We start from the raw sequence: 8,625 nt of genomic DNA, 5'->3' as shown, positions 1-8,625 counted from the left end.
TTGAGAATATTAATTCTGTCAACATCTCCTCGTTAAAGAGCAGTAGTGTCCTCCAACTTCACTTCATCGGCAATAAAAGAAACTTGAATGAGACCATTTAATTTTGAATGGTGCGATCTTAGTGTTCTGACATTCAAAATTTAATTTTCCTTTTAAGAATAATAATGTGACTATCAAAATTATATATGTAAAAGAAAATGCTTTTATATATAAAGAAAAAAATATTGATCATTTTCTAATTGATCCTTTTCACCACAAGATGTATAGATAGAAAGAAAAAGAATGATGCCATGTCATAGAAATAATGCATCTTGTGATACGTTCGTTAGACCATTTATTTTTAAGATTTTTTAGTGTTTATAGATCTGCTTTATGTGTACTATTTTTAGATATTTAAATTTTATAATTAGATGTTCCGTTCAAAAAAAAATTCTAAAATTAGATGTAGCAATATATTTTTGGGCTAATTGTAGGAGTTTTCAGCACATGTATTATATTTGGAGCAATTAATCTTGACCATTGGATGTGAAATTTGATGGTTGCATTTATTCCATTGACCAAGCTCAAAGCTCAAAAGAAGTTTTTTTAAACTTTGTGATATACCCAACAATCAAACTGATGTAACTATGAATTCAATATAGAATCTATAATTAAAAGTAGGACCCGATTTCTATGTAGCCAAGCCCAAGCCCGAGAATGTAGAAATGCAAGCCTATTAATAAATCTATTTTTAAGATGGATTTAAAGACTTTATTTTTACGGACATATAAACTCTTAAGATGGAGATCATGAATATAAAAAAATAAATAAATTTTTAAAACTAAAAATAACAATTTTAAGAAAAAAACATTTGGACGGTTAGTTCCTATGCTTGCATCATCTTTAAGAGAGACGCTTTACACTTTTTGGACTGCATATGTAGAAATACGGTCTAGCTCGCATGAAACAATTTTCCTTAAAAGTATCACTCACTTTGATGGTATAAGGTTGAAGCACTGCATAATCTACACCCAAAAAAAACCAAAAGTCCATGCTTCTTACAGCAGAGATGGTAAATGTACAATATGATATCGTGGGAGCATAACCGCGCTCTTTTAATACTTTGTGTAAAAATAGCCCCCGGTCTTCTCACTTGCCACAAACCCTACGAAGCCAATAAAGGTGTGCCCTAATTTCCCCAAACCTGAAAACTCGAAACCTAAGCAATGGCTCAGAAGCGGGGCCCTGCGGCTTTACCAGGATCCGAATCTAACCCTAGCGATGGCATCGTGGCTAGGGTTTCGAACTCCATTGTTCAGTCTTCCCTCTTCAAGATGACGAAATCCGCAGCCTCAAAATCACAAGACGTTTCATGGAAGGTCTTGAAAAAGACCGGGAGCGCAATGTGGTTTGCGAGCACTGTGCTTTTGGTTCTCGTTGTTCCTTTGATTGTTGAGATAGATAAAGAGCAACAGATCAATGAGCAAGAGGCACAGAATGCTACGGTTTTTGGTACCCCTATGATGGCGCCCGCGAAATGAAATCGAGAAAGAGAGATTAGGGTTTTGATCTGGTGAATTCCGAGGTTGGCTCTGTTTTCCTTTCCTTTTTTTTGGGCTGACCATATCTGAAGATTAGGGTTTAGCAAGAGTTTAAGGGTAGGTTTGGGTTGTTTCTAGGTTTTTATTGTCTTGGTTGTATTTTGGAATTAGGTCTTGATTGTATTGATCTGGGTCTTAGATGTTCTGTGGCAGCTTGATTAATACAAAAGAAAATTAGGATTATGATATCGGAATGATGTCTATATATATATATATATATATTCCTGAGATATGAAATGAGGTTATGGATCGTTGGAATTTCTGTTTTGTTTTATTTTATTTTGAGGGAATGGATCTAATAGATTTATATCAGAAGATTTTATCCGTTTTACTTGAATTTCTTGTTCTTTTTTTGTAATGGTTTGAATCATTCAAAACAAAAATTGTTAGATGCTTTACAAAACTTCCCAGAAGAGAGCTCTGAAATTGAAAAGTAAGATTATCTTTCATGAATTAAGCTAAAATAATTCGTTTATAGAAGTTTATTGCATCAATTATACCAGTGAAATACTGACAATCTATGTAAAACTCATGTCACGACAATGAAAGTCGAAAACAATTATCAAAACTGATTGCTATCAAAGAAACTATTATGGTTACTGGTTTATTAAATATCACAGATTATTATAATCCTACAATCTAGAGAAAAGAACATTTTAATAGTTTATCTTGTTGTCTCTTTTTAACCCCAAAATCATCATTGCCTTCACTTGCATTGTGCAAGTGCAAATGCTTCTTTTATAACTTAAAACAAATTCTACATAAAAGTAAAATCCAATTTTATTATGTAGCAAAAGATTATAACAACCAAGTATTCACTAAGACTGTCTATGATTGGCACCCCAAAGTTTGTAGGGTAATTTACAGCCTCAGTGGTTTCATTAAGTACATAGCCACTAGATAAAGTAGCAATGAAGTCATTGACACCACAAAGTATTAAAGAGGTAGTTAGCTGAGTTTCGAACCTCCCTCTGGGATGAATAGTTACCATCCATTGTTGGTCTTGAGCCCAAGTGATGGTGTTAAGAAAACCATTCTCAACTATTGTTCATGGGTAGCAAAATCTCCAGTCTTGTCTCTCATCTCCTTTGTTTCCCTATTCTCTGTATTTCTCACCCCTCTTAACTGTACATTTTTGTATACTGAGCACCCAACTTATGGGATGCCGTCTTTTGTTCTCTGATGTAATACATTATTTTTATATATTTAGAGTTAACCATTTCCTCAAAAAAAGAGAACTTAATGGTTTGTCGATGTGCCATAGTGATTGTTTCAATGGGTATTGGCCTACTTACCTGCTCACAAGTTGCATTGTTGCTTCAAGCTTGCTCAAGCTCTGGCATGGTTTGGCTTGATTCTGATCATGCATTCCGTCTTTTGTTCTCTGATGTAATACATTATTTTTATATATGCAGAGTTAACCATTTCCTCAAAAAAAGAGAACCTAATGGTTTGTCGACATGCCATAGTGATTGTGTCAATGGGTATTGGCCTACTTACCTGCTCACAAGTTGCATTGTTGCTTCAAGCTCTGGCATGGCTTGGCTTGATTCTGATCATGCATTTAGAGTTCCTTCCACTCTCCCCTTAATGGCAGAAGATACTAATTTATGGTATTTATCTTGGTGAGTTTGATCGTTGTCGTCACTTTTCTCCGGAAGTCAATAATCTACGTTTAGGCATTTTTTTTAAGGCTTATTCAGATAAGACTTGTTTTTTTGCTATTTTCAAAAAAAAAAAAGACAGCTTTTTTGCATGGCATTGACTGAAGTACTTATTTCTCGGAAAAATTAAGTGAAATAGTTCTAGAGAAATGCACATTTATTGTCATTTTTTAAATTTTTCATGTTTCATGTGATGATAAGTTCTTGCCTAGAATACTCTTGAATCAAATGTGGTAGTAAGATAATAAGCTCAAAAGTGTAGAATATTGAGTATAATATTTTTTTACTGATGAATAACACCTAATTATTGAAATAAAAGAAAAAGTATTCCAAATTTGCTAATTTGATATTTTGGACAATGGACTTTAGAACTTGTTAAAAACGTGGGTAGTTTAGTCATTAGGATGAAGATGAATGCCATTTGCTTGTCTTTGTTTCCCAATTGGAATAAGGCTTCCTTATATAAGAATATCTGTTGATTTTTTTAACCCAAAAGACGTGAACGGTAGTTATGCCGTCCGAATTACTGCAAATTTTACCAAAATACTTTTGCTTGTTCAAGATTTTGGACCTAAAACAAAGATATTTTGGTTATTTGTTAAGAACATTTTGGGTATTTCGTAAGTTACGGTTTGAGAGGTTCTTTGTGCAATGATTTTTTTAAAGTAACTACTACTGCTGTGATAAATTAATTACAATGATTTTTTTAAGTGAATACGTTGGTGATAAATTGATTGTTTTAGACCACTGGAGTCATTTTCTTCAGGCCAAAAAGCTCCATTCTCCCAAGGGAGCATACTATCTATTTACTCCCTCAGGTAAAATCTAATCATGGCCTTATTTAAGGATACCAAAAAGTGGTGATGTGACATCGTCAATAGAAAAGTTCGACGCACACTCTCTATGTATTTTTTTTTTTTTTTTTTTTTTTTTTGTATTATCAAACTACACCTAGCTTTCAACTATTTAACATTTTACATTTTCTCTACTATTCCGACCCATTGATGCGCATTCTGAAATTAAATCAAAACGTATAGGTAGTTAATACCTTAAGGTGTATTTTGACAAACTTTCTAAAAAAAAATAACGTTTTGTGATTGATATGAGAGACTAAGGGTGAGATTTAAGTGTTAGAAACTTAAAATTCAAATTTTCTCTTTTGAAAATAAGAATCTAGTGATTCTTAGGTAGTTTCCAAAATTTTTAATTAAAAAAATACTCCCAACTAGGTTATCTGCCCGAGGGAGTAGATGGAAAGTGTGATCCTGCAAGAGAATATCGTATACACGATCTTTTGTAAGTTTGATGATTTCACATATAAACTTTGCCTTTATACATGCTAAATTTCTATTAATTTTGGGGGATTAGCTTGGTCAAATTACCGGTCATGCTTTTAAAGTTAAAATTGAGATTGGTTAAAAACTGATTAAAATTTAATCAGTTTTAGATTGGTTTAACTGGCACATTTTAACAGCTCAATCAGTATTACGAAATTTAGAAGGAAACCTACATAAGGTGCAATCTTAAACTAAATTGAAAAGGAAATCTACATCTTTACCTAAGACAATTTTCAATCATTTCCTCTCTCTTTCTCTTATGCTTTCTTTATATATTTATCTCCTTCTTCCTCCCCTAAATATGGAAACCTATCTCTTTGATTTGTTCCTCTCTCGTATGCTTTCTCTATACATGTATCTCCTTCTTCCTCACCCTAAATATGGAAACCTATCTCATTGATTTGTTCTTCACCTCTCTCAATTTCTGTCCTTCCGCCCCCTAAATATGGAAACCTATCTCTTTGATTTGTTCTTCATCTCTCTCAATTTCCTCTCCATGTACTAAATAATGCATAATTTTATTCTCTTTTCTCTTAAATATGGGAAATATGTCCTAAAATCGCAATATAAAAAGAACCCCTTCTTATTTTTGCGATACATGTCCATACCGTAACTCAGACAAAGCTTCAATGATTTTCTCTCTTATCTCCTTCTCTATTGTGCTCTCTCTATGTCTTCATCTCCTTCTTCCTCTCCCTAAATATGGAAACATGTTTATTTGATTTACTCTTCATCTCCTTCTTCCTCTCCCTAAATATGGAAACATGTTTATTTGATTTACTCTTCATCTCTCTCAATTTTGTCTCCACCTACTAAATGGGTGTCTCTCTCCTCCCCTAGAGATAAACAACGTGCCCTCCATTCTTTATAGAATTAGGGTCCCATCTTACTTTTGTCTGTTCATCCTTTAATTCTGGCTTAATATATGGAAAAATAAAGTCTAATAAATCAGAAACAATTACATCGATACATATCCAAAATTGCCCATATGCACGTCTCTTCTATAATATGTACTTCTACAAAAAAATAAAATAAAAATTGCTATTTCTTTAATCCGTTAAAGAAATAAAAAATACCTACAATTTTTAAGTAATATTTTCCTAACTAAAGTTAGTACCCAAAATGTTATGATGATTCCTAAGCAATATTTTCCTAACTAAAGTTAGTACCCAAAATGTTAGGATGATTCCTAAGCAATATTTTCCTAACTAAAGTTAGTACCCAAAATGTTATGATGATTCCTATCTTTCCCTACATGCTACTCCTCCCTTAGAACCAATTGCCATGAAATCTATTTATAACTTCTATCATGGGAGCTCCTACAAATGTGGCCCTTCAAAATACATTTATTTTCCTATTATTATGAAAACGCATGTCATCTTCTATTTTAATTGGAGTTCTCATGTCTCCTGATATACTAAAATTAGTATGGGCTAGGAATTAGATCCTCACATTAATTCTATTTTTTTAATTAAGGAAAAAGTTTAAGGGCAATGCTCTAAATAATCAAATTAAGACGAACCTCAAAAATTCATTATAAGAGGTTGTTTCAATGCTCAAAAACCCTCAAATCGATTATCTCAACCTCAAAATGTAGGGACATGTGAAAAATAGACTTTAAGTCTTGGAGTAGTGCATTATGTAATACATTTTTTGGACCGTTAATTTTTCAAGATTTTCAAGTGCTCATAGATCTACTCAATCTACACTATTTTTGAAGCTTTAAAGTCTACAATTAGATATAAAAATAAATGTTCAGGCCATCACAAATATTTTCAAAGCTGAAAAAATATATTTCACAAATTATTTGAAGGTGCACCATCCTTTGATGGTTTAGGGCCTCAACCTTATGCAAACCACACCTTAATGTTATGGTAATTTCTTTTTTTTTAATTGTTGCATGCTACTCCTCTCTTAAAACCGATTTGCCATGAATCTAGCTTTTTCTCCTTTCATCATTGGAGCTCGTATATCCTACCCTTCAAAATACATTTCCTTTCCTGTAATTATAGGAACTCGCATCATTTTCTATTTTAATGGGAGCTCCCATGTCTCTCCTAAAATATCTATGTGACCCTCTCTCTAAATCTAGAACCCTGACCTTAATCTTCTATGATGTCATCTTTGTAAGTCCTAAAAAAATGAATTCGATTATGTCATCTTTTTAAGTCCTACAAAATGAATTCGATTATTGAATTAGAGAGATACCTTATTTTAAAATTCCTGTATTTCTAGGGCATTTACCCAACTTTATCTCTTTGTATTGGATTTTATTTTATTCTTGCATCATATGTCCAACCCTTAACTACGGCTTAGTATTGTAGTGTAGATAATAGATAGATAGACAGATATTTTATTTTTAGAATATGTATCAAATTTTAATTTTTAATTATTCTTATAAATTAGATTAGAATACCTTTCCATGCTCCCAGGAGAGCATATTGTGGACTTACTCCCTTGGGAAGAAAACTAAATGGGGAAAATTTCATTTGATCCAAAATTTTGCGAGCCACCTAAAGAGTCAATTACCAAAATTTTGAATTTTAAGTTTTATCATTAAAAAAATTTGAAATTTTAAGTTCTCTAACACTTAGATTCCACCCTTCAAAAATTAGACCGTTTCTATTTAATCTCGAGGCTTTTTCTTTTTTCAAACCCATATAGAATGTAATCTGGAAAACAAAATATTTAATTGAACTTGGGTTGAAGAGAACACATCTCTAATTTGGGGTCTTAAAAGTACTCCTAGCTTGGGTTTTCCCAGAGTAAATATACTCCAGCTTGGGTTTTTCCCAAAGGAGTAAATATGCTCCATCGTGATCATGAAACCTTTCGGGTAAAGCTCAAAATTTGGTTGTTTGTACTTTTCACCAAATGTAAAAATACAAAGAGTAACAATTTAAATAAGGGAAATGTTTATATGGGTTGCAACCTTAAAATCTAGAACTACGGATGCACCTCAACAATCCATTGGAAAATATTATTTTAATGTTGAAGAATCCTCTAATTGAACATCTCGACATTGAGATGTATGATTATGAAAGAAAAAAGGATTTTGATACGAAATTTTGTACCTCTAATCCTCTATTAAACTCACACTAGCGAAAAATATAAAAAAAAATATTTCCAATAAAATAAAATGACTAATACCACGGAAAGTTTTTAGGGGTATTTTTGGTCATTATATTTTATTAAAAAATTATTTTTAATATTTCTTATAGGTGGGCTTCAATGAGAAAATGGCACGTACCAAATTTAATAGTGATCATTTGAGAGTCTTAATCATATGGGTGTGAGAAGGTCTCGTAGTGTCATTACTCTCTATCTCTCTCTCTCTATATATATATATATATATATACACACGAATATACTATCAAATGCCTATAGGCGAAAATGAACAATGATTTTGCCTACTTTCATCACCGTCCAAAGTTTATGGCACGGTCACGATTATCCGATAATATTTCATTTTAATTTTTTTTTTCTACAAATGAAAAATATAACATTACCGAACAATCGTAATCGTGCGATGAATTTTAGATGGTGATGAGGATAAACGAAATCACTGCTCATTTTCGGCTATAGGCGTTGGGAAGTCTTTTATATATATATATATAACAGCCAAATTGAATATGGGTCGATTTGTTTGTCACGATTTCATTTTGAAATATAATTTAAATATTTCTTTTTATAAATCCAAATCGCATGAAATTTTAAGCGTCCATTCTTTTTATTAATGTGTGCTTAATAAAAATATTAAAAAAAAAATCATAAAACAGAAATTGATTAAAATACTCCAAAATTTTTAGGGGTATTTTGATCAATTTATTTTTTTATATATTTTTTTTTAGCTTATCATATTTTAAAAAATAAGCGCTAAAAATTTCAAGTGATTTGAATTTTTATAAAAAATATTAAAATTCAAATACGAAATACAATCATAATCATTGGATCAGCCCAGATTCAATCTAGATTGTTAAAGTAACACTGTAACGTTAATTAGTGAGCTAACCTCAGCTTTTTCAAAAAAAAAATATATATATA

The 8,625-nt window shown here is 31.8% G+C and overlaps 1 long non-coding RNA gene across 2 annotated transcripts; it reads left to right on the top strand.

The window, feature by feature from the left end:
* Positions 1-1,189: 1,189 nt before the first annotated feature.
* LOC105421413 (uncharacterized) lies at positions 1,190-3,394 on the top strand. 2 transcript variants are annotated; one of them, XR_016059998.1, is made up of 2 exons: positions 1,190-1,564; positions 2,996-3,394. It is a non-coding gene; the product is annotated as an uncharacterized LOC105421413 (long non-coding RNA). The 2 variants fall into 2 exon arrangements; XR_016059997.1 differs by having other exon boundaries at positions 2,791-3,394.
* Positions 3,395-8,625: the final 5,231 nt, after the last annotated feature.

This window comes from Amborella trichopoda, chromosome 7 (genome assembly GCF_054954075.1).
Source record: "Amborella trichopoda isolate Santa Cruz 75 chromosome 7, AtrichopodaSantaCruz75HAP2 v2.0, whole genome shotgun sequence".
Lineage (NCBI taxonomy): Eukaryota > Viridiplantae > Streptophyta > Magnoliopsida > Amborellales > Amborellaceae > Amborella > Amborella trichopoda.
The sequence above is the reverse complement of the archived record's forward strand: the minus strand, read 5'-3'. Positions and strand labels throughout refer to the sequence as shown.